The following is an 18,987-nucleotide window of genomic DNA, read 5'->3' as shown; positions in this document are numbered from 1 at the left end:
CAATGAGGTTGACAAACCTTTAGAGAGACTGACAATGAAACAAAATTTAAAAAAAGAGAGAGAGACAGAGCGAGCGACAGGGGCAGAGACAGAGAGGGAAGACTCAAATTATTAGAATCTGAAATGAACAAATTAGACAACTTCAATGAAATTGAAAACTTCCTAGACAGACACAACTAACCAAAAGCAACATTAGAAGTAGATAATATGATTAGGCCTATAAGTAAAGAGATTAGTCATCAAAAAGCTAACTATAAAGAACTGCGCTCCCCAGTAGCTTCACTGCTTTTACCAAGTATTTATAGAATGTACTCCATTTATTCACAAACTCTTTCACAAAACAGAAGAGGAGGGAAAATGCCCAACTAATTTTATACAGCCAGTTATACCCTGACACCAAAATCAAACAAAGATATTATGACAAAAGAAAGCTATACCAATATCTCTTACCAATGTGGATGCAAAAATTCCCAATACTAGAAAACCAAATCCAGCAACATATAAAAAAATTATACACCATTACCAAGTGAAATGCATCCCAGTAATCCAAGATTAGATTATCATCCAAAAATTAATTAATGTAATATGTCATGTCAGTAAAAGATAAGACATGAAAAATGCATAATTATCTCAATAAATACAGAAAAAATTCTGGGAATAAAAGGGAACCTCTTTTATCTGAATAAGAGCATCTGTGGAAAACTTAGCTTACATCATACTTACTGATGAATGAAAGACTACGTACTTTCTCCTTAGATCAGGAACATGATAAGGATGGCTGCTATTGCCGCTTCAAGATTGGACTGCAAATTCTATCCAGGACAATTAGGCAAGAAAAAGAAATAAAAGGCATCCAGACTGAAAAGATAAAAGGAAACTATCTTTTTCTATTTACAGACAACATGATCTTGCACATAAAAACAAAAATAAAATTAAAAATTAATTTCAGAAATAAAGCCATGCATGTATACAGTCAACTGACTTTTAATAAGGGTGCCAATGTCATTCAATAGAAAAGAACAGTCTTTCAATAATGGTTCTGGGATAACTGGATAGTCACATGCATAAAAATGAAGTTTGACCCTCATCTCATACCACATGTAAAAACTAACTCAAAAATAGACCAATGACTTAACTGTAAGTGCTAAAGCAGTAAAACTCTTAGAAGAAAACATAGATGCAAATTGTCACAATCTTGGATTTGGCAATGGATTCTTAGAAAATGATACCAAAAGCACAGGCAAAAACAAAACAAAACAAAACAAAACAAAAAAACCTTGGACTTTATCAAAATTAAAACTCTTGTACTTCAAAGGATACTGTCAAGAAAATGCAAAACAACTCAGACTGGAAGAAGATATTTGCAAATCATAGGTCTGATAAAGTGACTTGCATCAAGAATTATTACAACTCAATTTTTTTAATGGTCAAAATATATTAATAGACATCTTCAGGGACTATATAGTAATGTCCAATAAGCACCTAAAGAAATGTTCAACATTAACTCAAAGAAAAATGCAAATCAAGACCATAACGAGCTATCATAATCACTAGGATGGCTAATCTTTAAGTCAGAGAATAACAAGTGTTGATGAGAAACTGCCACCGTCACACATTGGTAGCAGCAATGTAAAATGGTACAACTTCTTTGAAAACAGAAAGTTTCTCAAGTAAATACAGAGTTACCATACGACCCACCAATTCTACTTCTAGGTAGTTAGCCCAAAGAAATAAAAAGACATCCGTGCAAAAACTTGTACACAATTGTTTATAATAGCATTGTCCATGTATCCATGATCATTAATTGTGCTAAAATGTGTAAACAACCCAAATATCCATCAACTGATGAAAGAATAGTCAAAATGCAGTATATATGTGTGTGTGTATACGTGTGTGTGTGTGTGTATGTGTGTGTGTGATACTTATATATAAGGGATATTATTGGAATGGGATATTGAATATAATGTAATACTATTATTATGGACTATCACATGTGTGCACATGTATATAATAGACACTATATTATATCACATCATATATATATAATGAGATACTACCAGAATGGAATATTGAATATAATGGAATATTACGATTATGGAATATTATTCAACCATAAAAACAAATACTAATGCATACAACCTAAATAAGTTGTGAAAAAATTTTACTAAGTGAAAGCAACCAGGCAGAAGACAGTCACAGAAGACCACATGCTATATTATTCCATCTATATGGTGTGTCTAGATTAGTCATTTAAGTCAATAGAGGCAGAAAAAATAGTGGCTGCTTAGAGCTGGAAGAGGGATGGGAGAAAGTGAAGGGATGTCTTATGTTTATAATGGACACAGGGTTTCTTTTGAAATGATGAAAATGTTCTAAATTTGATTGTATGATAGTATCAAATATATTTGAATACACTAAGTCCATTGAATCATATACTTTACATGGGTGAACTGTGTGATATGTGAATTATATCCTGATACAGCAGTTTAAAAAAATGAATAGATGAAGAAAAATAACAGCATACCTTTGTAATCTGAAAATGTATACTTGTATCTAAATTTGGTAGGAGCACTATGAAGACAAAATATATTCTAGTTCAATTAGTAAACTAAACCATTGCATGAGAATTACCACTAGCGCTCATAAAAGGAGAAGATACTTGGAGACAGTAACACTCAAAACTATGTAGCATCAGAACTCACCACCAAAAAAGTGACCAAAGCTTTTAAATGGAATGATTATTCGTAATTATATTGTGTAGTAAAAAGGATATTTAGAGTCAGAAGAGCTAGATTGTATTAGACGCTCCCCCTTAAAGCCAAGATCATCTTGTCTAAGCTACTTTTCTAAGCCACAATTCCCATTCCGTAAAAGTTGATAAATTTTAAACTGCAAAACAGTATATAGAAATGTGAAAGATGTATTAAATATATAGAATAGGGTTGACTTCTAATGTCAATAACATTATTTCAACAAATATTCATTCCATAGAATTACTAACTTCACTGGTCTTTTCTAAATCTTTCCACAGGATTGCTTTATCTTTAAAATATTTGGTAACCATGCCATGAATGGTCTACAGAACCAATTTCACATAATCTTCTTTTATTTCTTTTCCTTAGTGGGAGAAGCATGCAATTATGGTAGTATTAACTTGTGGAATTTCAAACAGAATAGTAAACTCAACTTCACTGTTATCTTTGCTTTTATAACTGCTCATCATCACCTGCAGGTGAACTTTTACCCTCATAACTTCTTAGGCATCACATTTTTACTGCATAGGATTAATGTCTTCTTCCTGTTACTTTCAAAATTGTGAATAGTAATTAAGCATGTAAAATAATCATCCAAGAACGAATCATTACTGAAATAAAGAAGACCTAGAATTACATGGTAATGAATTAGGACATGAGCATACTGTAGCGGGGCCCTTCAGAGATGCTATTATGAGAATAAGACCATTGCCAAGCAAGGCTAACTATAATGAAATTGTAGGTTATTGTAATTAAAACATTCAAGTGAGATAGTTATTTTTCTACTATAATTTAATTTTTCACCAGAATATACACCAAAATTTATTCCCTATATCTTAAGAATTAGTCTCATTTTCAAAATCCTATTACATATTGAAATTTTAAGTCTATTTTGATTCTGTTTTAAAATTAAGTCATACCAAAATGGTTCTGCACAATTGCCACAACTTTAGAAAAAGTTTAACCAAAGGCTACGTATTCTTTGCAGTGCATAAGTTGTTTGCAGAACAAGGACTTTGAACAGACTTGTTAATAACTGGCTTTTAAAAAAATTTTTTTTTAAATATTTTATCTATTTATTTGAGAGAGAGATGGGGAGAGAGAGTGAGTGAGCACAAGCAAGGGGGAGGGGCAGAGGGAGATGAAGCAGACTCCCCACTGAGCAGGTAGTCTGATGTGGGGCTCCATCACAGGACCCTGAGATCAGGACCTGAGCAGAAGGCAGACACTTAGCCAACTGAAATCCCAGCCACCCCTATATATTGGCTTTTCAAGATTTGTGATTGAGACAGAAAACTTTAACAAGGATACACAAATTAGATAAGTAACATAGTAATAAACTATCTTTGACCTAAATCTGAGAGATTTTAAAAAAGCTTAAACACATATAATATTCCAAGTTATTTCCTTTATAATTTTGAGTGACACAGAGATTGCACTATGTGAGTTTTTATATTTATGAAAGTTGATGCTAAGAGTGTATTTAGGTATTCATATGCATATTAACTTTTATGATAAATATCTTAAACTATTATTTGTAAAAAACTACTCAAAGTTATCCAGTAAAGTAGAATGTAAATTTCAAGTAATTCCACTTAATCCTCCCTTCCATGTCAAAAATGCTATTAGAAAATTTATAAGAAAAACATATTTGGATCCCTTCTACTCTCATATTGTCTCTGGGACTGAAATAGTATGAAGATCTAAAAGTAATAATAATAATAACAAAGAAAAAAATTAGTGCCATCGATAATCAGATATTCTCTATCAGCAATTTTTAGATATTGAGGAATTTGTTTCACCTTCATCATTAAATAATATATTGACAAAACTTTCCTCAATTGTTTCCACTCTCAGAAAATATGGATTGGACATTATTATTCCATGTTCTTGTCAGTTTTTCATTTTTTAATCAGCTCTCATGATTCTGTTAAACACACATACACTAGAACTTTGTCCTCAGCAAAAATCCAAAAGCAAGAAAGGCCCCTTATTTATGGATAAATAAGAACTTATATTAATGCACACTACACAATTTTTAAAATTTTGCCAATATTCACTAAAATAAATTTATCCTTGCAATAATACTTTGAGATTCTTATTAACTTATAGCATAGATTGAGAGACAGAGAGTTTATATAATATATGACCTTGTATGACATGACAAAGAGATTGAATTTTAAGAGCAATGGGAGCTACTTTCTAGTTTAAAGTAGGAGAATCACATGGTATGATGGTAGATTTAAATAACAGAATGACAGTGGAAATGAGTAGAACTAACAGAACTAGAAACTTGGGCATTGTAATGTCTAGGTAAATGGTAGCAGTGGCCTGGAGGAGAGCCAAGAGAAATAGAATAAGTCTAAATTTCTATTTGGAGGCAGAACCACAGGACTCGATGATGATGGATTAGTAAGAAAGGAAAGAGAAAAATATATCTTAATGTTGGGGCTTAAGCAAATGAGGGATACACATTTTATAGTCAGGAGGAATTGAGAAAATCAAATGTACAGGGAAAAATCAAGAGCTCTGTTGTTTCTGTTTCAAACGACTAGACTTATGTTATCTAGTACAGAAGCCAACTAATCTCACGAAGCTACTGAGCGCTCAAAATGTGAATAGTCAAATTAAGATAATTATACTGAAAAATATACAATGGATTGTGAAAATATAATGTAAAAATAAACTAAAATATCTCATTAATAATTTGTATATTGATTCCAATTTTAAGTGGTATTTTGGGTATATCCACCATATAAATATTAAAATGAGTAATTAAAAATTTTAATAACTCTGGGGTTCACAATATATTTCTATTGGAAAGAAGTGGATTAGCCTATGAGCTTAAAGTAATGGACAGCTAAAAAAATAAGTCAAATTTATGTTTTTTAAAAAATTTTATTAAACTTACCTATAACCTTCTTGCATCTTTTCATATGTCTATACACACTTACAAAGACTAAATGAGGAGATCTACCTGATAGGCATATAAATCTATTTCTTGTAGAAATTATTTTTTCTAAGTTACAAAAATATGTGTTAGCATTTTTGAAGAGTGAATATTTGTCACATGAAAACCAAAAGCATGGTGATATCTTTTCATTCAAAAAAATTAGTAAGGTAAAACTTCTCCATGAACTTATTTTTAAAAACAATGATATTGTAAACATGACTTTGCTCTTTTTTAAATTAAATATATGTATTTTTTCTAATTTTCTTTACTTTGGCTATGAAAAAAAGAAAATTTTTAGTATTTAGAGTTTAATGTGGAGGGTACAACTGTATACGTTATGTAATAGTGCACTTAAAAATACTACTTGAAATATGGAAATATTTGCACATGCACATAATGGTAGGAAGCATCTAAGGAGAACAAGTCAGCAGTCTCGGAGAAGAAAATGTTTGTGTTTTATTTTCAAGACCATGTTTGTGCATAGGAACTGTCAAATTGTATGCTGGTTATATGTTTAAACAGTAAAAAAATTATCTGATTTTTTGCTTGCTATTTTGCAGGAAACACATCTAGAAATAAAGAAAGACCAGCTTTGGTGAAATTTCAAGGAGACTGAATTGGGAGACCTTAATTCTAACCCTGGTTCAGTCATGACAAGCCCAAGAAACACTGGGTGAATCACTTTAGCTTCTTTCTTATTTGTCTCTCTTACAGAATAAGATGTTGGTATGAAAAGTTTTCTAAGTTTCCTTTTCACCACATTCCTATTTGGGAATTACATGTTTCATTGTAAAATAGTTCTACAATGTAACAATCTATATGGCCGCAGCTACAGTTAGCACCTGGTAAGACTATGCAACACTTCCAGGTTAAGCCATTATAATTCTAAAATATTTTCACCAATGAAAATGGCTAGTTGATCTTTGCCTTCTTATTCTCTAAGATAATGTGTATGCAAACTATGTTTTTGATTGGTAAAGCCTTTATCATTTCTGAAACATAATGAATTTAGTGATTGTATAGAAAGCTAAAATATTGGCTTTTCTCCCCTGGTTTGATTTTTTCCTATTTTATCACTTCGAGGAAAAATGTAGAACACAGGATTGATCATGTTTCACATGCAGACTCTGCCACCAAGTTTACTGCTTCCTTTGATCTGTAGTTGTTTTTAAACTTTCTAAAGATCGGGCAGATATATAATTCACAGCAAAGGAATAAACGTGGGTATAAGACTTCAACAAAAAATTATTTTCTAATTATTTAAGCTTCATAAAGTAATTTCAAAGTGGAGACAAAATATTTGCTTATATTTGCTTCACCAAAACATGTAATCATGCTCATAGGACTAAAAAGCTGGAAAATTCAAGCAGCTATGGACACATACGTACAAACTAAATCCTTGGGAAACAATTCTCAAAAGAATCAGCACTGTCTTATAAGTATATATATATGTTTATAAGCATATATATTTATATTTTTATATTATATTTATATTATATATAAATATATAATAAAATAAATTTATATTAAATTTATATATATATTTATAAGCATATATATATGCTTATAAGTATAAGCTATAAGTAGAAACAAATTAACTAGAAGGGCCTCCAATATTACTTTCAAATCAAGAGCACAATTTTTTTAATGCACTGGATTTATGGAGTATTGAGCATGCTTTCTCAAAAAAAAAAAAAAAAAAAAGAAAGAGAGAGAAGGGAAATTCCATCTTCTTAATACCACTTGGCTATGGAACACTATTTCCCAACACACTGCCTACTCTCTGAGCTCTGTCTTTTCAGCATTCTTTCTTTAATCCCTCTTGTAAATCTCTGTCAAAATAAACTGTAGGAAACATCACTTTTAACATTTTACCACCCTAATCATAAAAGCCTCAATAAATGCCTTTGGTTACACACATCTGGGTAATCAAGGTCTTCTACAATCAGGTTTCTGCTTTCCTTCCTATACCAAATATATCAAGAAAGAAGCAATTACTATGTTTCTTTTCTTTTCTGTTTTGTTTTGTTTTGTTTTGTTTTTCCCCATACTCTCTTCTTTAAAGGCATAATAAACATGGAGTTAGGAGAAGTGATACTAGGCAAGGACAGGCTTCAGATCATGGAGCCAAAATTAGCCCATGAAACAAAAATGCAGGATTAGAAGGGAATCCAAGTTCACACAGAGCATACATTCAAGCTGTAAAGATGAAGTGACAAATCTCAAGGTTGAGGAACAGCCCTAGAAAGAGGATCCAGAAGAGATGTGATGAAACAGAGTCTACAGAAGTTCCTTGAGCCACCAGAACAATGGAAGGTACATTTCCCAGGGTTCTTCCAGGTAGAATGATATGGAGAATTTTTTGAAAGCTACAAAGGGATATAAGCCTTTAGTTGTGATAAGTGAAGAAGAAGAAGAAGTAGAAGAAGAAGAACAACAACAATAACAACAACAAAGAATGAAAGAAAGAAACAGAAGAGGAGAGGGAGACAGGGAGGGAAGAGAATGATGGAGAGAAAGAGACAGAAGGGAGGGAAGGAAGAAAAGGAAGGCAGGAAAGAAGGAAGGAATGAGGAAGGGAAAAAAAAAGGGGGGGGGGAAGTAGAAGGAAAAAAGACTAGAATTTCTAAGACCGTCTTGCCCAGAACAGAGTATTTCTATCTCAAAGATGGCTATGATGCAGATTCCAGGCTTAAACATTTAAATACACTTTTAAAGTGCTTGGTTCTTCGGAACTCTAAGAACATTACAGCTAGATGAAAGATAATTTTTCATCATCTTCTTAGATGTCAAATTCCTTTGAGCAATTTGGAACATTCAAAAAGTATATTGACAGATCAGCAAAAATGAAAGGGCATTTTCATCACCTTGAGAAATGGTGATCAAAGGAAATGTGCCAACCAATTAAAACATGATCAATGCCTCTATTTCCTTTTTCTTCTGTCATAAACTGTGGCTAAAAAGAATTAAGTTATTATTTTTTCAAAGTCTGCTTCATCTTGATAATGTCATATAAAAGCAATTTGAATCACAAGAGTTTAAATATACCATGTGGCAAATTACATTGATACAATTTTATGAAGGCAATATTAATCATATTTGAAATACGTGACAGTCTGTCTATTAGTTGTTTTAGTTTAAAGCAAAGCAACTGGCATTGGTAGGCTTAAAATGCTTTTATGCTTTTGTACAAAGATATATAAAAACAAATTTAGTATGAATTACCAGTTTAAGAAATCACAGTCTTTATCTTATTTTAAAACCAGCTATGATAAAATCTATTTTCTTCTGCAGTGTACCCACTTCCTTATCTCAGGAGAAGACCTGTGTTTTATAGGAGGCTTGGTAATTTGGATATATAAAAATGGGAGTATATTTTATCTATGTACTACACAGCAGGTATACATTTAGAATTTTGATTTATAGCTTCCAGATAGCTTGGGAAGACACATATAGGTCTGGCACACACCCAACTGTCAAAATATTAGGAGCCTGGACACATCCACAACTTCACAGTTACACAGCCATTGATTAAAAACTGTCAAACCCTCACTGAGAAGATAAAGATCCAAATGAGACTCCCAAGGACAAATGTCTTAAAGTTATAGCCTGTGTATCTGCTTGCTTCATCTCATCCTAGGGGCATCTGCTCTTCTCTTCCCATTTCCTTCTTGGATCCCCTCTGAACCACAAACCCAGTAACTCTTATCATGCTTTACTCAAACAACTGAAATTCCAAGTGAGCTATGCTCTCCCACTGAGTATGCCCTGAGACAGAACCAAAGTTAGTGCCCTAACAGACAAGCTAGCATACCTAAAGTAAACCATGTCTCACCAGTAACCCATATACCAACTTTAAAGGACAAGGCAAGAGGAGTCAGGAGGTAGGAACACCTTTGCAGGAGTCCATGTGATAGATGAGTCAATGTCAAGGGAAGAATCTGATTTCTCTTATCTTGGCTTCAATTATGTTTAAAGCAAAACAGAAAGCAAGGGTCATCAATAGGATGAAGTTGGAAGATGAGATATTAGACTTGAAAAATAGATAAAAAGGGTCAGAAATAGCTGGCTAAAGAACAGAGCATGAAAGTATGAGTAGCCTACGGACTTACAATGTAGCTGTCTGGAGACATTAAGGAAACTTGGTTCATGATCATAAACTTGAACACAGTTTAATCATTGTGTTTGTGAGTTTTCTCTCAGGCATTTCAGCAGCAGAAGATTAAATTATTCATAGTCAGAAAAACAGTGTATGTGGGTATGGGTGTGTTTTTCATGAGGAGGAGGATGGGTAGAATAAAATAAAGAGACAATTTAAAATTATTATCTACCTTTTCTTTTTATTATAGTGCCACATATTTCCTCCAGCATTAACAATTTATTCCCTTCTAATTTAACAGCATTAACAATTTATTCCCATCTAAGACAACATTTTATAATTACTTGTTTTGTAATCAGCTAATTTATGTGCTTTTATAATTAAAATAGTAATTACATAAGTTATTTGGAAGGCATCTTTGCTCTAAAAATTAGTTATTTAAAAATAAAGTAAAAAATTCAGAAAGCATGAAAATTGGCCTAAAAACATACAAAAAGATATTAACAGTGCTACACAGTTATGGTCTTAGCTATGAATCTTTGTTTAAAAAATTCATAAACATGCTTAAGAGAAAAAAAATTAAGAACTGCCAAGAGCACTCTAAAAGATTTGCCTACAAACAGAAGTTCTCTAGCTGTTACACTGTTAGAGTGATAAAGGCATCCTTGGATTGACTCCATATGTTTTACCTTCTACACAGACTAGCACATTGAGCCCCAAAGAAAGAGGGACCTGCAGTTTTCTAGATGCAAAGTAGCAGAATGGTTGGGCAGCCATGGCTGCAGAGATGCCCAAGAGAAAGATCCCCATAAGTGAAAGCAAAGACATAAAGACAAATTACCCAACTGAAGTGTCACAAAATGAAAGTCTATCTCGTCTTAAAGAGTATAACAAATACACTAAAAGTTACAACAAGTGTACTGTATTTCTGAAAGGAATAAAGCAGTATATTCAAGGACAATACATTGTATGTAGTTTAACAGAAATTGTTCTTCATTTATCATTGTGGTTGCTGAGAAATCCATAAACACAAGTCATTATATAAATTATATAAATATGTAAAAAAAAACCCTGAAAAATCTATATAATCATCTTAAAATGTGAAATAGTATTTAATTCAATAAAAATCAAGTACTAATATTTTTGTGGAAAAGTGACATAGAGGCACTTTATGATAATGATATCTATTTTTAAATTGGAAACTGATACCCTAAGAATAAAAAACTCTAAGTTTTGCATCTTTTAAAAAGAATGTCTAGGGGTGCCTGGGTGACTCAGTTGGTGAAGCAACTGCCTTCAGCTCAGGTCATGATCCCAGAGTCCCAGAATCCAGTCCTGTGTTGAACTCCCAGCTTAACAGGGAGTCTGCTTCTCCCTCTGACCCTCTTCCCTCTCATTATCTCTCTTACTCTCTCAAATAGATAAATAAAATCTTAAAAAAAAAAAAAAAAAGAATAGTCTATATTGTTGCTATATTATTCCAGAAGGTCTAGTCCATCCAATGAGAAAGAAAAGATTATTAAAATTGATAGGCCAAAGAGCCAATAAGGATATTCGGATGAGATATACATATATCTCAGAAAGTCATAGTTACTCAGAAATTTTAATAAATTTAATAAGTTTTAATAAAGCAAAATGTTATTTATTTTTTGTTTTTGCTATGCTTCTATTTTGGATCTAGAGTAACACAGACAAGGGTTTCTCATGTTAAGACACACTTTTACTGGGCGCCTGGGTGGCTCAGTGGGTTAAAGCCTCTGCCTTCAGCTCAGGTCATGATCCCGGAGTCCTGGAATTAAGCCCCGCGTCGGGCTATCTGCTCAGCGGGGAGCCTGCTTCCCTTCCTCTCTCTCTGCCTATTTGTGATCTTTCTCTCTGTCAAATAAATAAATAAAATCTTTAAAAAAAAAAAGACACACTTTTACTCCATGTATTAGATTCTACTTAGTCTTACATAATGGATATTCTGAAATGCTATTCAATTCTCTTAACTTGTACTTAATATTTTGTGCATATTGCTTTATAAAAATTGTCCTTCACTAGCATTTATTGTAGATATCTTTTTTATATACATAATTATGGCTCAAGATATGCCCTAGGTTGTGCTATATAATTTTTAAATAGTTTCTGCATTCTGAAATAATCTAGTTTTTTGTTTTTGTTTTTTAAAGATTTTATTTATTTATTTGGCAGAGAGATAGAGAGAGAGCACAAGTAGGCAGAGCGGCAGGCAGAGTAGAAGGCTCTCTGCTGAGCAGGGAGCCCGATGTGGGACTCAATCCCAGGACCCTGGGATCATGACCTGAGCTGAAGGCAGACGCTTAACCGACTGACCCACCAATGTGCCTCAAAATAATCTGTTTTCTAGTATATGTGCTGCCGAAGCGAGCACAAAATAATTTGTTTTCTAAAAGTTTGCATGAAATAAGTGAAAACATCTAGCTCTGGAGTTTCATTAATGGATAATGTCTTTATAACTGTCTTCAATTCCTTCCATCCGTATTTAAAATTTTCTATTTCATACCACTTATTTATATTCTAGCTCATAAAGTTTTTGTAATACACTGCAGAGATTTTGGAAAATATATAAAAGCAAAAACAAACTTTTAAAGAAATCACTGTAACTGCACAAAGAACAAATAGCCACTGTGAACATTTTGGTGTCTATAAAACCTCCCGTGTCTCATCATTCTCCATTTGCACAACATTCCTTTGTCTTGGTAGTTTATCTTTCTTCCTTTCTATTTCAGCCTTTCCCCTGGCTGGCTTTCCAAACAACTTTTATGGAGCAGGTCTCACTTTGCAGTAAGAGAGTCTATCAATTATACCAGAGTTTTCTTCTGGAAATCGAAATGGCTCATTTAAAACTCTTTGTTCTAAGTCTTTTTTGATACTGATCTCCTCTGCTCCTTAATTTCTATAGTACTTTAATACACCACCTAATGTCTGTGTTTTCTCATACTTGAACAAGGCAAAATAAATGCAGGTCAAGGACTGCCAAAAAAGGTACATAACTTAAAATTTGAATTCTCTCTGTCCATATGAGTAACAGTCAGACATTTTCTATTGTGAAAACAAAGTAACTTGGAAAAATCATTCCTCAATTTTGCAGAATGACAAAATGACCAAATCACTGCTTCACTAACAACTTACTTCTATTACCTATTACGGAATATGTAAAATTTTGTCTTTGGGGAAATGAAATATTTTAACTAGATATCCTCCATGTTATAATCCAGATAGTTCCCCCTTTCACACTACTGCTAAGCCAAAGACTTGCTTTCTCCAGAGGTCAATGATGAGGCTTTAGTAGAGTCCTGGGGATTCTGTTGGGGTAAGTTTCATTCCTTTGTTATATACCAGTGCATGCACATAAAAACTGTTTATTTCTCACAGGCTACAAAGAAATGACGTTGTATCTGTGGCCCTCATAAGGGCTATTTAGCTTAGGAAGAGACTGTATGATTTATTTTTATACCTTTCTCTTTAGCATATGTTAAACTGTATTTCCACATGGTCAAGTCTTTCTCACTAGAAAATTTCAATAGGCCTACAGTTCAAAGTTGCCTGGTTACACAGTCCATTGTGTACTACTACTATCTCTTACGTGTGTCTTTTCCTCAGATATCTGAAGAGGAAAGGTAGCTGAATGAGAACATAAAAATATGACAAAACTTAGTCCATCTTAGTCCAAACTTTACTATTATTTCTATATAAATCCCTCTTTTCACATGACTTGCATTTCCAAAGATTTTGATACACATTCAGGCAAAGATAAGTTCAAAAAGATGATTATCAGCCCCTGTAATGCAAGAACTTTTATCAAATAACCCATTTAACCTGATATTTGTTAAAATTTGCAAAAGAATGCTGTGTGGCTATTAAAACTGATTTCTATTTCTTGACTTATGTTTCAGGTGTTTCTTAGTTACTTAGAGGAATAAAGATGAGGGAAACAGCTGTTCACCTTTTTTCTAGAAGGTGTGCAAGGCTGATGGAATTAACATGTCTTCATTCCCAGGCTCAAAAGGCATATTAAGATTGTCATGGACATACAGATAAATAATGCTACAAATTGCCCCATTTTTCCTCATTCTGCACCCTCAAGAATGTAAGGTAAAATTATCTTAACTTTTTGTATTACACACATTACATCTTGATTACATATACTGAAATCATAATATTTTGACTTCATTGCACTGAGTAAATATATTTTTGAAATTGTTTCTTTTAGTTCTGAATGTGGTCACTAGGAAATTTAAATTGTATATAGGCCTTTGACTTGTGGTTCTCAGAATATTTCTGTTGGATAGCTCTGTCCCAGATATATGTATGATAGAGTAGATATTTAGAGATTTATCCATATAGATATATGAAATATATATTTATGTATATTTGCCACTATCTTCATTTTTCCATGGTATATTTTAACATTCTTTGACTTAGACTTCAGTAGAACTAATACCATTCTCCTCATTCTGAGTTTGAATTTGTGAAGTTTCTTATGTTCCTTAGATACCCTGACTTCTTTGCCAGGCCTTGCTGCATAACATGAAATCTTAACTTCTGATACCAGCTTTGGTGTTCTCTTTTACAAGTTCTTAAATTGTGAGGGAAACTGAATCTGTGAGAGACTCAGAATCCTAACTCATGAGTAAGAGTTAAATCTTAGAATACACAAAAATTTACTTTCAAAGAAAATGCATTTTAATAACAGTATATATCACTATTTTATAGACAAAATTTCTGGGTACCTAGATGAAACATTTCCTCTCCAACAATTAAAATTATATAATAAATGTGAAATATGTTTTCTTCATAATACCTGGGTTCTCCTTCATAAAAATGCTTTACTTATTACCTTATAAATATTCTCTCTGTATCACAGAGGCCTTAGTTTAAGGAAGGCAACTTCTTTTAGCAATATTAAGATATTGACTCTGGAATCAGTCAGGGAATGAAAAATGAAGTTATGCATATTTAATCTACTCAGTGAGGATTTGGGGCTGCCTCTGAGAATAAGAGAGAAAATTAATAACTCCCCACCCTCCTTCACAAGGATATTTATGAGAACAAAATTATATCAAAACATATGGGAAAGCATTTAGGAAGTATAACAGAATATAAAATGTTGGGCATTTTATGATTATTTTTATGAGTGATAATTATTTAAACTTTAGAAGAAACATTCATTTGACTTTTGTAGTTTAACACTTCTTTTAAGCCCTAAGGGCCAATTCCCTTTTTTCTTCAAATAAAAAAAATCTATTTCACATCAATAATAGAATATATATGTTCTTACCTTTTTTAACATGTCAAGAATTCTACTTTATGTAGAACAGTGTTTAGCCTTGACCACCTTTTCTAAACAGTCTGTGCCAAAGGGACTCTTTATGCTATCCCTCCCAGCAAAATAAATAATGTATAGAATACAGTTTCTTTCAGAGCTGTACAAGAAAAGAGCAAATAAGGCAGAAAGAGAGAAAAAGAGGGAGTTTTTTTTTCATTTTCCTTATTGCCAGTGTATATAATCCTTTAAAATATTAGTTTTATATTCATTATTTTATTTATACCCAAAGTCTTTAAAACAATTCTTATTTTTCAAACTAAACTGTACATAGAAGAAAGCAAACAAGCAAGCAAGAGAGAGAGAGAGAAAGAGAGAAAGAATTCAATCAAGGAGATGGGGAGGGGGATGAAAAATGGGACAGAGGGCAGTTAGAAAAAAGGGAGAAAGGAAGGGAGGGGAAATCAGGCCCTGGATGGAAGTGGTATCTAGCAAGGCCTAAATTTTAATTGTATTTTCAGCTGTAAAATTTATTATGTTAGTATTGAAAGAGTTTCTAGTTTCCAATTTGGAGACTGAAACTCACTTTGCAGAAACATTCTTATTTTGTTGTGGGACAGACAATGGTAGGATGTAGACCTTTTAAGCATGAGGACTTATAATGAGACCTACCCATCTTTGTCCTTGCTGCAGCTGTGAATAGTGAGGTAAACCAAGACAAGTACCTCAGGCTACAAGCTACCTTTATTTCTAATAAGAAAATTTTATAATTGGGTATAATACTGTGCTCCCTAAGAATATTTTTTTCCCCATTAGTTGGTCATGTGGGTAAAAATCATTGTTTCTTTTGTGCCTCTGTTGTTAGGTGAGATGTAAGGATTTAAACTGGTTGAGGAAGGGATGATGAGCTCAGACTAGAGCTGGTTTCTCCTACTGAAACTACCTCCAATGATTTTATTGAATTTCTTTTTATGCAGTGACTTAGTAAGACCTTAAGATCTTAGTTGGGTCATGGTATTTTTGTTTTTGTTGTTTTTTTTTGTCACCGGACCACAGCATCAGTGCCCAGTTAAGCGACAATAGCACAAAGACCAAAAAAGAAAGGTCTAAAGAGCCAGTTCTGGAGCATATATAACATGGTCATTAATTTGCCCTCACAACAGTCAAATGTTCAAAAGAAAACTGAAAACTTTTCCTTTGTCATTTCTTTATATTCTTTTGAGCTTCCTCCCTGTTTAGTAAGAAACATACCTAAACTTACCAATGAACAGTATCTCATTTGCTCCCAAGGAGTCTTATTCCAGCTTAAATATTAATTCCACCCAAGTCCAACTCTTCATGACTGTTAAAAAATCCTTGTGATGATTTATATCTAGATGTTTTTCAAAGTTAAATTCTCCCTTATAACTGACCACCCACCTCTCCAGATGTTCTCCTATTTTGAATGGTTGTTCTGTGGGTGAGGGACTTTTGGTATTTTCATTGTAATGGTTAAAACTGATAAAAAGCTGGGACTGAATATTACCTGCACATGCCAGCTTGTCTCTTCAGTGGAGAGTAGACTGTTTCGTGGACTAGTGAGGATTTTAGTGCAGCTGATTCATTGGGCCATTGAGCATAAAGTTCTGCACCAGACACTGAAATTTATTCTGTCTTATTATGACTTATGGAAGGTCCAAGAACTATGGCTAAGTGGGGGGGAATATCCAGGCAATGTCTAGTAGTTTTTACTCAATCTGTCCTATTTTATTTGCTACAGAATAGATTAAGCTTGTTTATTTGCTTAAGAACAACTGGGTATGTAAGCTGCTAAACAGAAAAAGGGGCTTCGAGTAAAGATCCCCAGAGCAAGATACCCTTTGTTTGGGTACTTATTTATTATTGTATTTGTTTAACTCCTGCTGTTCTGCTTCTTTCCAGATCCATTTCCTCCTTCCCTTAAACACACCCCCCCCACACACACACATACCTGTGATATCGGGGACTTACTTTATTCATGGCTGTATTTCTATACTGAGAAAATTGCCCAATACAGAGTGAAGAGTCAATAAATATTTGTTACATCTGTGTATGCATGTGTGCATGAACTTTCATTTACATAAGCCAGAAAAACTCAGTGAGAAATGGTCTAATTGATTAATAAACATTTATGGCCTTCATACTCAAAGTGCAAACTGTCGACCAGCAGTATCCACATCAGTTGGTAAGTTGTTAAAAATGCATCATCTTGTGTCCCACCCCAGATCTTAAGAAAACGGAATCTGCATGTCAAGTTGCTGACGTGCTTCATCTTGCACAGGGCAGTTTGAAACACGCAGGCTCTTGTTAAGGAGTCGTACATATCACCAGACCCTCCTCTGCACCTAAGGCAGGAATCATTAATAAATCAAGGCAACCTTTTCCACGGAATCTCACTCAATCAAAATGCAAAACCCTTTTCACTATCCAACTCCGCCTAGCGTTGGCTGATCAATAAAAGTTGAAATATGGAGAGATCTAGATTTGTAAATGTTTATTTCATAAAGTTAGTTTCTTCCTTCTTATCCTTTCAATTTGAAGAATTAGTAAAACTATGGCAGTTGAAAAATGTAGATGCAACAATCAGTTAAGGAAGGAGTATTTCTGCAATGCTAAGTAAATGGTAAGCTCTAAAGTAAGCCTTTTAGAAGATAAAAATTTAGTAAATGATCTCTTGATGAATTTACAATTTTATACATTAGCTAACATGAAAAATAAACATAAATGCAAGGGTTAGCGATTAATTAATTCTGCAACACTGATCAAATTAATAAATATAGAAACTAATATTTTTTTAAAGATTTTTATTTATTTATTTGACAGAGAGAGATCACAAGTAGGCAGAGAGGCAGGCAGAGAGAGAGAAAGGGAAGCAGGCTCCCCGCTGAGCAGAGAGCCCGAATGCGGGGCTCGATCCCAGGACCCCGGGATCATGACCTGAGCCGAAGGCAGAGGCTTTAACCCACTGAGCCACCCAGGCGCCCCAGAAACTAATATTTTTAAGTCTTAAAACACAACTGGCATCTTAGGAATTTTTTAATGTAAATAGACATAGGAAGTTACCAAAAATAATACTCTAACTTTTAAAATAATAAAATTAATGCTCAAAGAGCATAAAATACTTAGCCAAGAAGCTAAGGGACAAAATGGTGATTTGGACAATTTGTAACTCATCTCCAAATAAAGGTCAATAAAAGTATTCAAATAGAAAGGTTAAGAATGACGGGTAGCATCCAAGGAAGAGGGGTTACCATCTTCTGTGTTTGTTACTCATCACCCCTTCCTTCAGGGAACTGTGTTTATGAGATCCCAAATCCCAATCCACCCCTTCTTTTTTCCTTGACATGTATCCCAGGAAACAAGGCGTGAAATTTTGGCCAAAGTAAGGTCAATCAGATCCTCTTATGAAGCCATCTGAATCTTGAGGCTCAGGCACTGAAGGCTGTTGGAACTGAGTTATCTGTTAGCAGCCCTGAGGAAGTTTCACGAATTCATGTTTCTCAAATCTCCAGATGGGTCTGAGCATAGTACGAAATTTTAACTTGTCCTGTGATGACAGGGAGACACTTAGTGTAGTTTCAGTAGCATACTTGATTTTTCCTCAGTTAACTAGATCTGGGTTTTGTTGCTTACAAAGGAAGAAATCTATTCGATAAGGAAACGCCAAAGAAAGAGGGAGTTAAGCAAAAGACTGCAGGTGAATTATGAGAGAATTTGTAATTAACTGCTAGAAAGAAATGGGGTGAAATATAGCAAGATTTGTATACATATTCTGTGTGGGTCAGCATTATGTGGGCTGTATTAGAGAAGTAGATATTGAAGAAATCACCAACAGACTCACTGAGAATAAAGACCAGGAATAATGGGTCAGTATGGA

The 18,987-nt window shown here is 33.5% G+C and overlaps 1 protein-coding gene across 1 annotated transcript in view; it reads right to left on the bottom strand.

The window, feature by feature from the left end:
- Nucleotides 1-18,987, bottom strand: part of LRRTM4 (leucine rich repeat transmembrane neuronal 4) — a 1,027,999-nt gene that overhangs the window by 766,178 nt on the left and 242,834 nt on the right.

This window comes from Lutra lutra, chromosome 9 (genome assembly GCF_902655055.1).
Source record: "Lutra lutra chromosome 9, mLutLut1.2, whole genome shotgun sequence".
In the NCBI taxonomy this organism is placed as follows: Eukaryota; Metazoa; Chordata; class Mammalia; order Carnivora; family Mustelidae; genus Lutra; species Lutra lutra.
This window is presented reverse-complemented; position numbering and strand designations above follow the sequence as displayed.